Below are 16082 nucleotides of genomic sequence, written 5' to 3'. Positions count from 1 at the left end.
CGATTGAGGAGAAGGCCGACGGAGGAAACCTGCAGGGAAGAGCCAGGAGGGCGTTCGCGGTCGCTCGGTGTGTTTGGACCTGGTGAGAGGGCGCGTGACGGGGTGGGGAGCGCGTCTGCCGGAAGGGCAATTGGTAGAGGGTCCGGAGCGCTGGCGCACAGTCCTGGGCTGTTTCCGTGACTGCCGATGGGTGGGTGGGCAGGCAGGAAGAACGGACGTGCCTGAGAAGCGGCTGCGCTTCGGAGGCTTGCTTGAAGCGGGCTGGAGTTTTGGAGCGCGGGCAAGGGCTCAAGGCGGCTGCCGAGGCGAGGTGGTCCGGGGTTGCGGTGGGCGGGCCAAAAGGTCCGCTTGTCAGGAGTGGGATTCGAACCCACGCCTCCAGGGGAGACTGCGACCTGAACGCAGCGCCTTAGACCGCTCGGCCATCCTGACGGCGCGCCGTGGCGCGTCCCCGTTCACGTGCCTGGGAGCCGGCGCCGTTGGCCGGTGCGTTCGGTGCGCAACCGACGGACCGCGCGGGCGGAGCGGGCGCCGAGTGAACGCAACCGGCTGGCTCTGGCGCGGACGCCCCGGCGTCCCTACCCCGGACCCAAACGGTCCGCGGGGTGCCGGCCGCCCCTGCACGCCCCCGCCCCCGCCCCCGGGCCTCCGCCGGCGGGACCCCCGCAGGGCGCGCGCCCACCACGTTCTGGGAGCAGCGGCCTGGCGGTTTCGCCCTCGCCTCTTCCTCCTGTCGCGATCCCCGCGTTGGAGACAGCAGACAGGGCGCGCGGGGAGGTTCGACGCCACTCGGGTAGCTGTCGGGGTCCCGGTCTGGATCCGGGTGGGATCGCAGGGTGCTTTGTTGGGTGTCGGGTTAGGTCGCGCCACCGGTGACGGGTGTCGGGTGTCGGACAGCGGGCGGGCACGTGCCGGGCGGGCCCCTGCGGTCGGTCGGCGGAGGGGATCAAGGCAGGGCTCGGTGTCCGCGGTCGGAGTGGGGTGTGGCGTCCCGGCGGCTGTCGCCGTCGTCCTCGTTAGTATAGTGGTGAGTATCCCCGCCTGTCACGCGGGAGACCGGGGTTCGATTCCCCGACGGGGAGGCAGCAGTCCTTTTTGGGCCGCCGCCTCGGACCCAGCCTTTGTGCCCACCCTATCCTCCCTCCACCCCCCAGCTAGCCGCAGGGCGCCAGCTCGGGCCCAGACAGCCTGGCCCCTTGCACCCCGTGGTCCCCTTTGCCCCCTGAGCCCCCGTGGCCCCCCGCACCTCTTGCCTTTTCTTGTCGCCGGCCGCTTAGTCGCCACACGGTGGCGACCTCCTCTCGCCCCCACGGCGCCCAACGAGCGGCCGGCCCAAAGTGGCTGTCGGAAGAGGCTCCCTGCCTCGCACGGGGCCCGGGGCCCGCGGCCCGGTGGGAGGCGGAGGAGTGAGGACCCTGTGGGCGCGCAGCGGCTGTGGCCCCGCCGGGCACCTGGTGGAGAAGGGCTCTGGCGGCCCCGGGCGGCGAGGGAGAGAGAGCGCCCCCAGTGGCAGGCAGGCAGGCAGGGGGTCCGACCCGAGCAGCCACGCTCCGGAGGGGCGCGGGGCAGCCTTAGGCGGCGCTGCGGCAACGCGGAGGGCGGCGGCCGGGCGGTCGGACGGACGGACGGACGGACGGACGGACGGACAGACGGACGGACAGACAGAGGGACGCAGCGTCCAGCCGGGCTGCGCCGGCCTCATGAGGCGCGCTCGCTCGTGGGAGCCCCGGGCCGGCGTGGCGTGGCTGCCCGTGCCGTGCGGCGTTGGTGGTATAGTGGTGAGCATAGCTGCCTTCCAAGCAGTTGACCCGGGTTCGATTCCCGGCCAACGCAGCAGCCCACCTTTTGCAGGGGTATCGCGCCGCGGAGCCCGCGTCGTGTCCAGGCTTAGCCTCTGGCTGCACGCGTGTGCGCCCGGGGAAGGAGGTGGTGGCGTTTGGAGGGTGGGCTGCGAACAGGACCAGAGCTGCTGGGGCAGGCGGGTTGCCGCGGGCGCAGCGTCGGCGTCGGCGGGGGCTGGCGGTGGGTGTTTGTTTTAAACCCAAGCAGGGGACAGGTGCCAAGGTAGCGCCCAGTGCTGGGGCCATAGGCACTGGGGCCAGGAGGCGCAAGCCTGGACAGGCGGCCGAACCTCCCTGGTGGTCTAGTGGTTAGGATTCGGCGCTCTCACCGCCGCGGCCCGGGTTCGATTCCCGGTCAGGGAAGTCTTCCTTCTTTGGCTCCGCCTGGCAACTGCCCGGCGCCTTCACTCCTCCGGTTTCGGCCACCAGCCTGGATCATTTCTCCCTCGCCCCAGCCACAAACCCCGGCCGCCTCCAATGAGGCCAGAAGCCTCCCCGCCTGCCTCCACCCATTTGTCCTTTTGGCTTCCCTGACGCCACCTGCGCCACATCAGCTTCACAGCTCTTCCTTGTCGGGTGCTGGCCTCGCTCCCATTCTGCCTCGGTGGCAAAGCCCACTGGCCAGGACAGGCTTTCTCCTCCCGTGGTCGCCAGGAGACCCGCCGCCGCCGCCGTCGCCGCCGCCACCACCACCGGCACCACACACTCTCAGTGGCATCTTGCCACGGAATGGGCCAGGACTCTCTAGCAGCAAGGCTTCTGCCAATCCAAGCCCGGGGGGGATTGGGGGGGTGCTGACGGGCCACTTCTCTGTCAACCGCAGGGGATCTGCACCTCAGGGTTGGACCACCTGCAACGGCCACTCATGCCAGCCAGCGCACTGGCTTTGCCACGGCCTGCCAGGCCCTGAGCGGGCCGGAGTCCCTGATTGGGCTCCACGCGCATGAGCGGCTTTGATAAGGATGGCAGTGAATCTTGAGCTCAGACCACGGGCCATGGCGCCGGGGAGGCAGAGCTGTGACAATCCCTCTTTCAGCACGATTATGATTTTCTTCGTGCGGATGGGTTATCGTTGGGATTCCTGTGATATGTGGGAACACGTGTAGATTGTGGAGTGATGGATGATCAACTGAGGGCATGTAGGGCATCCGTCCCGTCGGTATCTATCAGCTCTCCCTGTTGGGAACATCACAGGCGCTGTCTTCCAGCCCTTTGGAAACACACACTCATACATCGCCGTTAGCTATAGTCGCCCTACGCTGCGATGGAACATTAGAACGTATTCCTTCCATCGAACCACAGGCTCGTACCCCTTTCCTCCAACCTCTCTTCACCCCAGTCTCCCACATGCCCTCTCCGGCCCCTGCTTCCTATCGCTCTATGCTCTACCTCCACGAGGTGGACTTTTTGAGCTCCCACGGTAGGAGTAAGGACCTGCCATCTCTGTCTTTCTCTTCCCGGCTCACTTGACGTTGCATCGTGACCTCCAGCTCCATCTGTGTTGCTGCAAAGGAGAGGATTCGTTCTGTTTCAAGGCCAAGTAGTATTCCCTGCTGTTTAGATGCCACGTTTCTTTATTTTCTTTTATTTTTCTTTGTAGGTTTTTAAATTATTTATTTATTTTTTTAATTTTTGTGGATACGTAGTAGGTATATATATTTATGGGTTGCATGAGATATTTTGATACAGGCATGCATATGATTATCCAATCATTATTTATATCATTATCCAATCATCGATAATGATTACTGTCATGCATTGCATGCCTGTATCAATAAATGGGATATCCATCCCCTCAAACATTTATTCTTTATGTCACAAACAATCCAATTATACTTTTAGTTACATATATTCATTTATTCATTTAATTCATTTAAATTAAATTATACATTTAATTTTAGGTTTTCGGGTACATGTGAAGAACATGCAAGATTGTTGCATAGGTACACACATGGCACTAGGATTTGCTGCCCTCACCCCCCCCCGCCACATTTCTTTAATCCATTTCCCAACTGATGGACTCTTAGGTTGATTCGATGTTTCTACAATTGCGAACAGCGCTGCATTACACATGGGGGTGCGGGTATCCCTCTGATATTCGGATTTCCTTGTGCTTTGGATAAATACCCACCCGTGGGATTGCCAGAGGCAGCCGTAGCTCTACCTGTGGTTGTGTGCATGGGAGGGGCTGGAGGAGACGGAAGGCTAGGGTGGAGGTGCGGTTTCCTTTGTTTGTCAGTTTGCTGTGTTTCGTTTGGAGAAATCTCCATGCTGCTTTTCAGGGTGGCCGTCCTTATTTACCTTTCCACCGACGGTGCCTGATTCTTCCCTTTTGTCCACCTCCTCGTCGGGATGGGTTATTTTCCCTGCGGGTTTAACGACAGCCATCCTAAGCGGGGTTGATGACTGCTCCTCGTGGTTTCCATTGGCATTTCCCCGAAGATTGCCGAGGCTGAGCATTTTCTCTTCATACACCCGTTGGTGGGCCATTCCTGTGTGTTCTCTGCCCACGTTCCAATGGGATCAGATGGCGTGCGCGTGGCCCGACGGGTGCCTGTTGGTGTGTGTGTTTTGGGGGGGAGGTTTTTGTGTGTGTGTGTGTACACATGCTCCCCCTCACTGTTGACGTGTTTGAGTTTCTCGCCTGTTCTGGATGTGACGATGACGCTTGAGAGGTCCCACTAGTTAGACCAACCTGGCCACGGGCGTTGAAGCATGCAGATGCAGGAGCTGGTGGGAAAAACCCAGCAGCCAAGCTGACCAAAGCGCACGTGGAAAGTTGGGGTTCAGGATAGACTTGTAGCGGACGTTGGTTTCCCATTTCTTCACCCACGCTCTCTAACTTCTCCCCAGCTGGCAAGGAAAACACGGAGATGGCGCACATCCCCAGCGCCTAGATTTGCTGTGGAATGTCTTCCCATCCTCTCCTTCACACCGATCAGCCCAGTTGTCCCAGCCTCTGTCCAGCGCGGTATCGACCTTGGAGCTTGGCCGATCCCCCAAGTCAATGGCAGAGCTCAGTCAACTCCCTGCCAAAACTTTCCTTGGGGGCAAAGTAGAGGTCACCAACCGCCCAAGCCTGTCCCTTGACATTCAGGTGATATTGGCAAAGTCGGATCGCCTGCAGAGACCAGACCCTGTTGGGGAGAGAGAGCCTTGGCATCCCCACGGGAGGCCAGCTTGCTTCCCAGCGAGATGTGGGTGTGTGTCAGTGCGTGACAGTGACGGACAAAGGTGTGCGTTCCCGTGGCTGGCAACCACCCCAGCACGGGACTAGGGGCCGACACCAAGGCAAGGACAGAAGCATGCCGACCGCGGACTGGGAGGCAGGAGAAGGAGTCCAGGGTGTCTGGGTGGTGCACAGGCTGGCTGCCAAGGTCTGGGAACGAGGCGGTCCAGTCACACGGAGGTTGTGCCGATGCCTGGGGCGTTGAGGCACATCTCAGGTGGCGTGTGCGGTCTGAGGGATCCCAGGTGGTGGCGGAGCCGGCGTGTGTCTGAAGAGCCTGAAGGAAACCAGGACTGGGGGATGTGAGTCGTGTGAGAGAGAGGCACTGGCAGCCAGAGAGAGAGTTGGCTGCGCTGGGGTGTGTGTGTGTGTGTGTGTGTGTGTGTGTGTAAGAACATGTTGGGTGGGGGGAGATAGAGCTGAGGGAGGGAAGGCTGAGCCTGGAGGCTGGAAGGAGCGGTAGATTTTCAGTGGGTTGGTCTGTCTGGGCTCTGGGCTGGGCAAGAATGAAGTCGGTGTGGTCAAGGGGACCCCCGTCGGGGGAGACGGATGCTGTTGGGCCAGGGGGTCAGAGTATGGAGTGGGGCTGGGGTGAAGGGGCAAGCAGCCAAGGGTGGGACAGACAGCATGACAGAGCGACTGGGGACCATGTCCCAGGTCCCAAAGGAGTAGGGAATGCACCTGGACCGCAGACATAAGTAAGCCGCCTTCAGGACGCACATTCACGTCTCGGGCATGTATGTGTCGGGGGCTAAGATGGAAAGACGTCCTAGCGACAGCAGCAAGGCAGGATCCTGGACTCAAGTGGTGGATGGGGGTTAGGTTGGGAGAGGCGTGATGGCGGTGGGGTTGCCGCGTGAGCCTCATAAGGACAGAGAGTGTGCCATGTCTGGAACACGGTGAATGGAGGCTGTGCAGGTGCCACGCGTTTAGTGGTGGGGTGGCATTTGGGACCGTGTGACCCGCTCCCCCACCCCCGTGCAGGGGAACGTGATGTTTCTCTACTCCAAGTCGCGACTTCCTCGCTACCAGAAGGGCATCGATGGCATGATTTTCTAGACGTGGGGAGCCAGCGGTGGAGAGAGAGTCAGAGGAGATGGGGCGTGGGGGGGGGGGAGAGAGAGAGAGAGAGAGAGAGAGAGAGAGAGAGAGGGGTAGTCGTGGTGAAAAGTGAAGAGAAGTGGGGCGAGCGACCGCAAGCTCATGCTGCCTGGAGGCATTCCTTGAAGTGAAGTGCGTGGGACAGAGGCGGTGGCAGGGCAGTGAAGAGAAACGGGACCAGGAGGCTGCCAAAGGCTGGTTTCTGGCGCACTCTTGGGTTCGGAGGGGGTGTCGTTATGGAGGTGGTGTAGGGCGTGGTGGCGTCATCCATTAGTCCAGAGAAGGTCCGGGGAGTGGGCAGAGGCGGATCCCGCGTGGAAGCAGGGCCGGGGCAGGACACGCTCTAGCGCCCCGAGTGTGAGCAGGCGGCAGAGGGGAGCGCAGCTATACGTCGGTGCTGCAGCACCAAAATGGGACGTCGCACTGCATGGGCCGGGAATCGAACCCGGGCCTCCCGCGTGGCAGGCGAGAATTCTACCACTGAACCACCCATGCACCGATGAAAGGCGCCGACGGTAGCTGGCACAGGGGCGCTCGCCATCAGCCGCCCTTCACTGGTCACACCGTGCCGCGGGCGTGTGCCCCGCTGTAGCGTCCACGAGAGGCTGGCCCTATGGGGCGAGCAGAAGGGGAGGCTCCCGTCACGTCACGTCGAGGGGCCATGGGCGAAACAGGCGGAAGGAGAGAGGCCAAGTCGACCCATCTTGCACTTTCCCTGCCGCCAGGGTCGCCAGGAAGAAGACCAGCCCTGGCCCGCGCCCGATGGCTCAGGTGGGCAGGTGCGCTGTGGCGGGCCTTGCTGAGCGCGGATCCCCGGCCCAGACCCAAAGTCCTTTTCCCGCCGGGCTGGCCCTCCGCCGGGGTGGGGGGGTGGGGGTGTCAGCGAGAGGGGGCGCTGAAAGGTCACGGGTCTCGCAGCCGCTGCGTGTGGCTCAGAAACGCCGACCAAGTCCGTGAGAGCCTCGCTTCTGCGCTCTGAACAGGCCCCCCACCCCCGCACTGGCTGATACATGGTGCGGGACCCCGATGGGCCGGTAGGGAGGCCTGAGCGCCACAAAGCAGCAGATGAGCGCTTTGGCAGAGCCGCAGCTGCTGAGCCGGGAGAAGGCGCGCTGGGTGTGGCTGGGACGGCCCAGGTCGCGGTTTCCCACGTGGAAATGCGGTGTGGCACAGAGCTGGTCCCCGCGGGGCCTGGCCTCTGTGGGCCGGTGGGCGGGATCTAAAGCTTCCACCGGGATTCCTCATGGGCTATGTTTCCGGGTTTGGGCTCGCCTGCCAGGCGAGTGTGCAGGGATCCCGCCGCCGCTGGCCCGCAGGCGTGCGGGCTGCAGGAGGACCGCCTGCAGGCAGGTGTTAGCAGTTAGGGCCCCACAGGGAAGGGAGCACAGTTAGCGCGGTGGGATCGGCGACCTGGGTAGGGTGTCAGGAGAATGGAATGGGCAGGCGGGGGCCGAGGGGTTGGAGGCGAGGACAGGATGTTGGATGGTGCGCCTCTGGTTGCAGAAGTGCGCGGGGCTCCACGAGCGAGTCGCTGCTGCTCAGCGGGCAGAAGTTGGAGGGTGCAAACGGGCGGGCGGTGCACTCCGGACGCCTCTGGGCAGCGCAGCGGCGATTCAAGGCGGCGGGTCGAGGGCGGTGAGCGGTGGGCGGTGGGCGCTGGGCGGTGGGCGCTGGGCGGCGGGAGGAAGGAGGGAAAAGGAGGAAGGCGAGAGAATCAGGCCTGTGTCTGTTAGGGCGATTGAGGAGAAGGCCGACGGAGGAAACCTGCAGGGAAGAGCCAGGAGGGCGTTCGCGGTCGCTCGGTGTGTTTGGACCTGGTAAGAGGGCGCGTGACGGGGTGGGGAGCGCGTCTGCCGGAAGGGCAATTGGTAGAGGGTCCGGAGCGCTGGCGCACAGTCCTGGGCTGTTTCCGTGACTGCCGATGGGTGGGTGGGCAGGCAGGAAGAACGGACGTGCCTGAGAAGCGGCTGCGCTTCGGAGGCTTGCTTGAAGCGGGCTGGAGTTTTGGAGCGCCGGCAAGGGCTCAAGGCGGCAGCCGAGGCGAGGTGGTCCGGGGTTGCGGTGGGCGGGCCAAAAGGTCCGCTTGTCAGGAGTGGGATTCGAACCCACGCCTCCAGGGGAGACTGCGACCTGAACGCAGCGCCTTAGACCGCTTGGCCATCCTGACGGCGCGCCGTGGCGCGTCCCCGTTCGCGTGCCTGGGAGCCGGCGCCGTTGGCCGGTGCGTTCGGTGCGCAACCGACGGACCGCGCGGGCGGAGCGGGCGCCGAGTGAACGCAACCGGCTGGCTCTGGCGCGGACGCCCCGGCGTCCCTACCCCGGACCCAAACGGTCCGCGGGGTGCCGGCCGCCCCTGCACGCCCCCGCCCCCGCCCCCGGGCCTCCGCCGGCGGGACCCCCGCAGGGCGCGCGCCCACCACGTTCTGGGAGCAGCGGCCTGGCGGTTTCGCCCTCGCCTCTTCCTCCTGTCGCGATCCCCGCGTTGGAGACAGCAGACAGGGCGCGCGGGGAGGTTCGACGCCACTCGGGTAGCTGTCGGGGTCCCGGTCTGGATCCGGGTGGGATCGCAGGGTGCTTTGTTGGGTGTCGGGTTAGGTCGCGCCACCGGTGACGGGTGTCGGGTGTCGGACAGCGGGCGGGCACGTGCCGGGCGGGCCCCTGCGGTCGGTCGGCGGAGGGGATCAAGGCAGGGCTCGGTGTCCGCGGTCGGAGTGGGGTGTGGCGTCCCGGCGGCTGTCGCCGTCGTCCTCGTTAGTATAGTGGTGAGTATCCCCGCCTGTCACGCGGGAGACCGGGGTTCGATTCCCCGACGGGGAGGCAGCAGTCCTTTTTGGGCCGCCGCCTCGGACCCAGCCTTTGTGCCCACCCTATCCTCCCTCCGCCCCCCAGCTAGCCGCAGGGCGCCAGCTCGGGCCCGGACAGCCTGGCCCCTTGCACCCCGTGGTCCCCTTTGCCCCCTGAGCCCCCGTGGCCCCCCGCACCTCTTGCCTTTTCTTGTCGCCGGCCGCTTAGTCGCCACACGGTGGCGACCTCCTCTCGCCCCCACGGCGCCCAACGAGCGGCCGGCCCAAAGTGGCTGTCGGAAGAGGCTCCCTGCCTCGCACGGGGCCCGGGGCCCGCGGCCCGGTGGGAGGCGGAGGAGTGAGGACCCTGTGGGCGCGCAGCAGCTGTGGCCCCGCCGGGCACCTGGTGGAGAAGGGCTCTGGCGACCCCGGGCGGCGAGGGAGAGAGAGCGCCCCCAGTGGCAGGCAGGCAGGCAGGGGCTCCGACCCGAGCAGCCACGCTCCGGAGGGGCGCGGGGCAGCCTTAGGCGGCGCTGTGGCAACGCGGAGGGCGGCGGCCGGGCGGTCGGACGGACGGACGGACGGACGGACGGACGGACAGACGGACGGACAGACAGAGGGACGCAGCGTCCAGCCGGGCTGCGCCGGCCTCATGAGGCGCGCTCGCTCGTGGGAGCCCCGGGCCGGCGTGGCGTGGCTGCCCGTGCCGTGCGGCGTTGGTGGTATAGTGGTGAGCATAGCTGCCTTCCAAGCAGTTGACCCGGGTTCGATTCCCGGCCAACGCAGCAGCCCACCTTTTGCAGGGGTATCGCGCCGCGGAGCCCGCGTCGTGTCCAGGCTTAGCCTCTGGCTGCACGCGTGTGCGCCCGGGGAAGGAGGTGGTGGCGTTTGGAGGGTGGGCTGCGAACAGGACCAGAGCTGCTGGGGCAGGCGGGTTGCCGCGGGCGCAGCGTCGGCGTCGGCGGGGGCTGGCGGTGGGTGTTTGTTTTAAACCCAAGCAGGGGACAGGTGCCAAGGTAGCGCCCAGTGCTGGGGCCATAGGCACTGGGGCCAGGAGGCGCAAGCCTGGACAGGCGGCCGAACCTCCCTGGTGGTCTAGTGGTTAGGATTCGGCGCTCTCACCGCCGCGGCCCGGGTTCGATTCCCGGTCAGGGAAGTCTTCCTTCTTTGGCTCCGCCTGGCAACTGCCCGGCGCCTTCACTCCTCCGGTTTCGGCCACCAGCCTGGATCATTTCTCCCTCGCCCCAGCCACAAACCCCGGCCGCCTCCAATGAGGCCAGAAGCCTCCCCGCCTGCCTCCACCCATTTGTCCTTTTGGCTTCCCTGACGCCACCTGCGCCACATCAGCTTCACAGCTCTTCCTTGTCGGGTGCTGGCCTCGCTCCCATTCTGCCTCGGTGGCAAAGCCCACTGGCCAGGACAGGCTTTCTCCTCCCGTGGTCGCCAGGAGACCCGCCGCCGCCGCCGTCGCTGCCGCCACCACCACCGGCACCACACACTCTCAGTGGCATCTTGCCACGGAATGGGCCAGGACTCTCTAGCAGCAAGGCTTCTGCCAATCCAAGCCCGGGGGGGATTGGGGGGGTGCTGACGGGCCACTTCTCTGTCAACCGCAGGGGATCTGCACCTCAGGGTTGGACCACCTGCAACGGCCACTCATGCCAGCCAGCGCACTGGCTTTGCCACGGCCTGCCAGGCCCTGAGCGGGCCGGAGTCCCTGATTGGGCTCCACGCGCATGAGCGGCTTTGATAAGGATGGCAGTGAATCTTGAGCTCAGACCACGGGCCATGGCGCCGGGGAGGCAGAGCTGTGACAATCCCTCTTTCAGCACGATTATGATTTTCTTCGTGCGGATGGGTTATCGTTGGGATTCCTGTGATATGTGGGAACACGTGTAGATTGTGGAGTGATGGATGATCAACTGAGGGCATGTAGGGCATCCGTCCCGTCGGTATCTATCAGCTCTCCCTGTTGGGAACATCACAGGCGCTGTCTTCCAGCCCTTTGGAAACACACACTCATACATCGCCGTTAGCTATAGTCGCCCTACGCTGCGATGGAACATTAGAACGTATTCCTTCCATCGAACCACAGGCTCGTACCCCTTTCCTCCAACCTCTCTTCACCCCAGTCTCCCACACGCCCTCTCCGGCCCCTGGTTCCTATCGTTCTATGCTCTACCTCCACGAGGTGGACTTTTTGAGCTCCCACGGTAGGAGTAAGGACCTGCCATCTCTGTCTTTCTCTTCCCGGCTCACTTGACGTTGCATCGTGACCTCCAGCTCCATCTGTGTTGCTGCAAAGGAGAGGATTCGTTCTGTTTCAAGGCCAAGTAGTATTCCCTGCTGTTTAGATGCCACGTTTCTTTATTTTCTTTTATTTTTCTTTGTAGGTTTTTAAATTATTTATTTATTTTTTTAATTTTTGTGGATACGTAGTAGGTATATATATTTATGGGTTGCATGAGATATTTTGATACAGGCATGCATATGATTATCCAATCATTATTTATATCATTATCCAATCATCGATAATGATTACTGTCATGCATTGCATGCCTGTATCAATAAATGGGATATCCATCCCCTCAAACATTTATTCTTTATGTCACAAACAATCCAATTATACTTTTAGTTACATATATTCATTTATTCATTTAATTCATTTAAATTAAATTATACATTTAATTTTAGGTTTTCGGGTACATGTGAAGAACATGCAAGATTGTTGCATAGGTACACACATGGCACTAGGATTTGCTGCCCTCACCCCCCCCCCCGCCACATTTCTTTAATCCATTTCCCAACTGATGGACTCTTAGGTTGATTCGATGTTTCTACAATTGCGAACAGCGCTGCATTACACATGGGGGTGCGGGTATCCCTCTGATATTCGGATTTCCTTGTGCTTTGGATAAATACCCACCCGTGGGATTGCCGGAGGCAGCCGTAGCTCTACCTGTGGTTGTGTGCGTGGGAGGGGCTGGAGGAGACGGAAGGCTAGGGTGGAGGTGCGGTTTCCTTTGTTTGTCAGTTTGCTGTGTTTCGTTTGGAGAAATCTCCATGCTGCTTTTCAGGGTGGCCGTCCTTATTTACCTTTCCACCGACGGTGCCTGATTCTTCCCTTTTGTCCACCTCCTCGTCGGGATGGGTTATTTTCCCTGCGGGTTTAACGACAGCCATCCTAAGCGGGGTTGATGACTGCTCCTCGTGGTTTCCATTGGCATTTCCCCGAAGATTGCCGAGGCTGAGCATTTTCTCTTCATACACCCGTTGGTGGGCCATTCCTGTGTGTTCTCTGCCCACGTTCCAATGGGATCAGATGGCGTGCGCGTGGCCCGACGGGTGCCTGTTGGTGTGTGTGTTTTGGGGGGGAGGTTTTTGTGTGTGTGTGTGTACACATGCTCCCCCTCACTGTTGACGTGTTTGAGTTTCTCGCCTGTTCTGGATGTGACGATGACGCTTGAGAGGTCCCACTAGTTAGACCAACCTGGCCACGGGCGTTGAAGCATGCAGATGCAGGAGCTGGTGGGAAAAACCCAGCAGCCAAGCTGACCAAAGCGCACGTGGAAAGTTGGGGTTCAGGATAGACTTGTAGCGGACGTTGGTTTCCCATTTCTTCACCCACGCTCTCTAACTTCTCCCCAGCTGGCAAGGAAAACACGGAGATGGCGCACATCCCCAGCGCCTAGATTTGCTGTGGAATGTCTTCCCATCCTCTCCTTCACACCGATCAGCCCAGTTGTCCCAGCCTCTGTCCAGCGCGGTATCGACCTTGGAGCTTGGCCGATCCCCCAAGTCAATGGCAGAGCTCAGTCAACTCCCTGCCAAAACTTTCCTTGGGGGCAAAGTAGAGGTCACCAACCGCCCAAGCCTGTCCCTTGACATTCAGGTGATATTGGCAAAGTCGGATCGCCTGCAGAGACCAGACCCTGTTGGGGAGAGAGAGCCTTGGCATCCCCACGGGAGGCCAGCTTGCTTCCCAGCGAGATGTGGGTGTGTGTCAGTGCGTGACAGTGACGGACAAAGGTGTGCGTTCCCGTGGCTGGCAACCACCCCAGCACGGGACTAGGGGCCGACACCAAGGCAAGGACAGAAGCATGCCGACCGCGGACTGGGAGGCAGGAGAAGGAGTCCAGGGTGTCTGGGTGGTGCACAGGCTGGCTGCCAAGGTCTGGGAACGAGGCGGTCCAGTCACACGGAGGTTGTGCCGATGCCTGGGGCGTTGAGGCACATCTCAGGTGGCGTGTGCGGTCTGAGGGATCCCAGGTGGTGGCGGAGCCGGCGTGTGTCTGAAGAGCCTGAAGGAAACCAGGACTGGGGGATGTGAGTCGTGTGAGAGAGAGGCACTGGCAGCCAGAGAGAGAGTTGGCTGCGCTGGGGTGTGTGTGTGTGTGTGTGTGTGTGTGTGTGTAAGAACATGTTGGGTGGGGGGAGATAGAGCTGAGGGAGGGAAGGCTGAGCCTGGAGGCTGGAAGGAGCGGTAGATTTTCAGTGGGTTGGTCTGTCTGGGCTCTGGGCTGGGCAAGAATGAAGTCGGTGTGGTCAAGGGGACCCCCGTCGGGGGAGACGGATGCTGTTGGGCCAGGGGGTCAGAGTATGGAGTGGGGCTGGGGTGAAGGGGCAAGCAGCCAAGGGTGGGACAGACAGCATGACAGAGCGACTGGGGACCATGTCCCAGGTCCCAAAGGAGTAGGGAATGCACCTGGACCGCAGACATAAGTAAGCCGCCTTCAGGACGCACATTCACGTCTCGGGCATGTATGTGTCGGGGGCTAAGATGGAAAGACGTCCTAGCGACAGCAGCAAGGCAGGATCCTGGACTCAAGTGGTGGATGGGGGTTAGGTTGGGAGAGGCGTGATGGCGGTGGGGTTGCCGCGTGAGCCTCATAAGGACAGAGAGTGTGCCATGTCTGGAACACGGTGAATGGAGGCTGTGCAGGTGCCACGCGTTTAGTGGTGGGGTGGCATTTGGGACCGTGTGACCCGCTCCCCCACCCCCGTGCAGGGGAACGTGATGTTTCTCTACTCCAAGTCGCGACTTCCTCGCTACCAGAAGGGCATCGATGGCATGATTTTCTAGATGTGGGGAGCCAGCGGTGGAGAGAGAGTCAGAGGAGATGGGGCGTGGGGGGGGGGAGAGAGAGAGAGAGAGAGAGAGAGAGAGAGAGAGAGAGAGAGAGAGAGAGAGGGGTAGTCGTGGTGAAAAGTGAAGAGAAGTGGGGCGAGCGACCGCAAGCTCATGCTGCCTGGAGGCATTCCTTGAAGTGAAGTGCGTGGGACAGAGGCGGTGGCAGGGCAGTGAAGAGAAACGGGACCAGGAGGCTGCCAAAGGCTGGTTTCTGGCGCACTCTTGGGTTCGGAGGGGGTGTCGTTATGGAGGTGGTGTAGGGCGTGGTGGCGTCATCCATTAGTCCAGAGAAGGTCCGGGGAGTGGGCAGAGGCGGATCCCGCGTGGAAGCAGGGCCGGGGCAGGACACGCTCTAGCGCCCCGAGTGTGAGCAGGCGGCAGAGGGGAGCGCAGCTATACGTCGGTGCTGCAGCACCAAAATGGGACGTCGCACTGCATGGGCCGGGAATCGAACCCGGGCCTCCCGCGTGGCAGGCGAGAATTCTACCACTGAACCACCCATGCACCGATGAAAGGCGCCGACGGTAGCTGGCACAGGGGCGCTCGCCATCAGCCGCCCTTCACTGGTCACACCGTGCCGCGGGCGTGTGCCCCGCTGTAGCGTCCACGAGAGGCTGGCCCTATGGGGCGAGCAGAAGGGGAGGCTCCCGTCACGTCACGTCGAGGGGCCATGGGCGAAACAGGCGGAAGGAGAGAGGCCAAGTCGACCCATCTTGCACTTTCCCTGCCGCCAGGGTCGCCAGGAAGAAGACCAGCCCTGGCCCGCGCCCGATGGCTCAGGTGGGCAGGTGCGCTGTGGCGGGCCTTGCTGAGCGCGGATCCCCGGCCCAGACCCAAAGTCCTTTTCCCGCCGGGCTGGCCCTCCGCCGGGGTGGGGGGGTGGGGGTGTCAGCGAGAGGGGGCGCTGAAAGGTCACGGGTCTCGCAGCCGCTGCGTGTGGCTCAGAAACGCCGACCAAGTCCGTGAGAGCCTCGCTTCTGCGCTCTGAACAGGCCCCCCACCCCCGCACTGGCTGATACATGGTGCGGGACCCCGATGGGCCGGTAGGGAGGCCTGAGCGCCACAAAGCAGCAGATGAGCGCTTTGGCAGAGCCGCAGCTGCTGAGCCGGGAGAAGGCGCGCTGGGTGTGGCTGGGACGGCCCAGGTCGCGGTTTCCCACGTGGAAATGCGGTGTGGCACAGAGCTGGTCCCCGCGGGGCCTGGCCTCTGTGGGCCGGTGGGCGGGATCTAAAGCTTCCACCGGGATTCCTCATGGGCTATGTTTCCGGGTTTGGGCTCGCCTGCCAGGCGAGTGTGCAGGGATCCCGCCGCCGCTGGCCCGCAGGCATGCGGGCTGCAGGAGGACCGCCTGCAGGCAGGTGTTAGCAGTTAGGGCCCCACAGGGAAGGGAGCACAGTTAGCGCGGTGGGATCGGCGACCTGGGTAGGGTGTCAGGAGAATGGAATGGGCAGGCGGGGGCCGAGGGGTTGGAGGCGAGGACAGGATGTTGGATGGCACGCCTCTGGTTGCAGAAGTGCGCGGGGCTCCACGAGCGAGTCGCTGCTGCTCAGCGGGCAGAAGTTGGAGGGTGCAAACGGGCGGGCGGTGCACTCCGGACGCCTCTGGGCAGCGCAGCGGCGATTCAAGGCGGCGGGTCGAGGGCGGTGAGCGGTGGGCGGTGGGCGCTGGGCGGTGGGCGCTGGGCGGCGGGAGGAAGGAGGGAAAAGGAGGAAGGCGAGAGAATCAGGCCTGTGTCTGTTAGGGCGATTGAGGAGAAGGCCGACGGAGGAAACCTGCAGGGAAGAGCCAGGAGGGCGTTCGCGGTCGCTCGGTGTGTTTGGACCTGGTAAGAGGGCGCGTGACGGGGTGGGGAGCGCGTCTGCCGGAAGGGCAATTGGTAGAGGGTCCGGAGCGCTGGCGCACAGTCCTGGGCTGTTTCCGTGACTGCCGATGGGTGGGTGGGCAGGCAGGAAGAACGGACGTGCCTGAGAAGCGGCTGCGCTTCGGAGGCTTGCTT

At 62.6% G+C, this 16082-nt stretch overlaps 9 non-coding genes across 9 annotated transcripts; 6 read left to right on the top strand and 3 right to left on the bottom strand.

Annotated features, from left to right (window-relative positions):
• Positions 1-349: 349 nt before the first annotated feature.
• On the bottom strand, positions 350-432 carry TRNAL-CAG (transfer RNA leucine (anticodon CAG)). Its single transcript has one exon. It is a non-coding gene; the product is annotated as a tRNA-Leu (tRNA).
• Positions 433-1010: 578 nt separating this feature from the next.
• TRNAD-GUC (transfer RNA aspartic acid (anticodon GUC)) lies at positions 1011-1082 on the top strand. The gene has a single exon. It is a non-coding gene; the product is annotated as a tRNA-Asp (tRNA).
• Positions 1083-1761: 679 nt separating this feature from the next.
• On the top strand, positions 1762-1833 carry TRNAG-UCC (transfer RNA glycine (anticodon UCC)). The gene has a single exon. It is a non-coding gene; the product is annotated as a tRNA-Gly (tRNA).
• Positions 1834-2132: 299 nt separating this feature from the next.
• Positions 2133-2204, top strand: TRNAE-CUC (transfer RNA glutamic acid (anticodon CUC)). The gene has a single exon. It is a non-coding gene; the product is annotated as a tRNA-Glu (tRNA).
• Positions 2205-6595: 4391 nt separating this feature from the next.
• Positions 6596-6666, bottom strand: TRNAG-GCC (transfer RNA glycine (anticodon GCC)). The gene has a single exon. It is a non-coding gene; the product is annotated as a tRNA-Gly (tRNA).
• A 2250-nt stretch (positions 6667-8916) lies between these two features.
• TRNAD-GUC (transfer RNA aspartic acid (anticodon GUC)) lies at positions 8917-8988 on the top strand. Its single transcript has one exon. It is a non-coding gene; the product is annotated as a tRNA-Asp (tRNA).
• A 679-nt stretch (positions 8989-9667) lies between these two features.
• On the top strand, positions 9668-9739 carry TRNAG-UCC (transfer RNA glycine (anticodon UCC)). Its single transcript has one exon. It is a non-coding gene; the product is annotated as a tRNA-Gly (tRNA).
• Positions 9740-10038: 299 nt separating this feature from the next.
• TRNAE-CUC (transfer RNA glutamic acid (anticodon CUC)) lies at positions 10039-10110 on the top strand. Its single transcript has one exon. It is a non-coding gene; the product is annotated as a tRNA-Glu (tRNA).
• A 4408-nt stretch (positions 10111-14518) lies between these two features.
• Positions 14519-14589, bottom strand: TRNAG-GCC (transfer RNA glycine (anticodon GCC)). Its single transcript has one exon. It is a non-coding gene; the product is annotated as a tRNA-Gly (tRNA).
• Positions 14590-16082: the final 1493 nt, after the last annotated feature.

Source organism: Aotus nancymaae, unplaced genomic scaffold (genome assembly GCF_030222135.1).
Source record: "Aotus nancymaae isolate 86718 unplaced genomic scaffold, 86718_ANA_hifiasm-v0.15.2.pri h1tg000108l, whole genome shotgun sequence".
Lineage (NCBI taxonomy): Eukaryota > Metazoa > Chordata > Mammalia > Primates > Aotidae > Aotus > Aotus nancymaae.
Note: the sequence above shows the minus strand (reverse complement) of the source record. Positions and strands in the feature narration are given on the sequence as shown.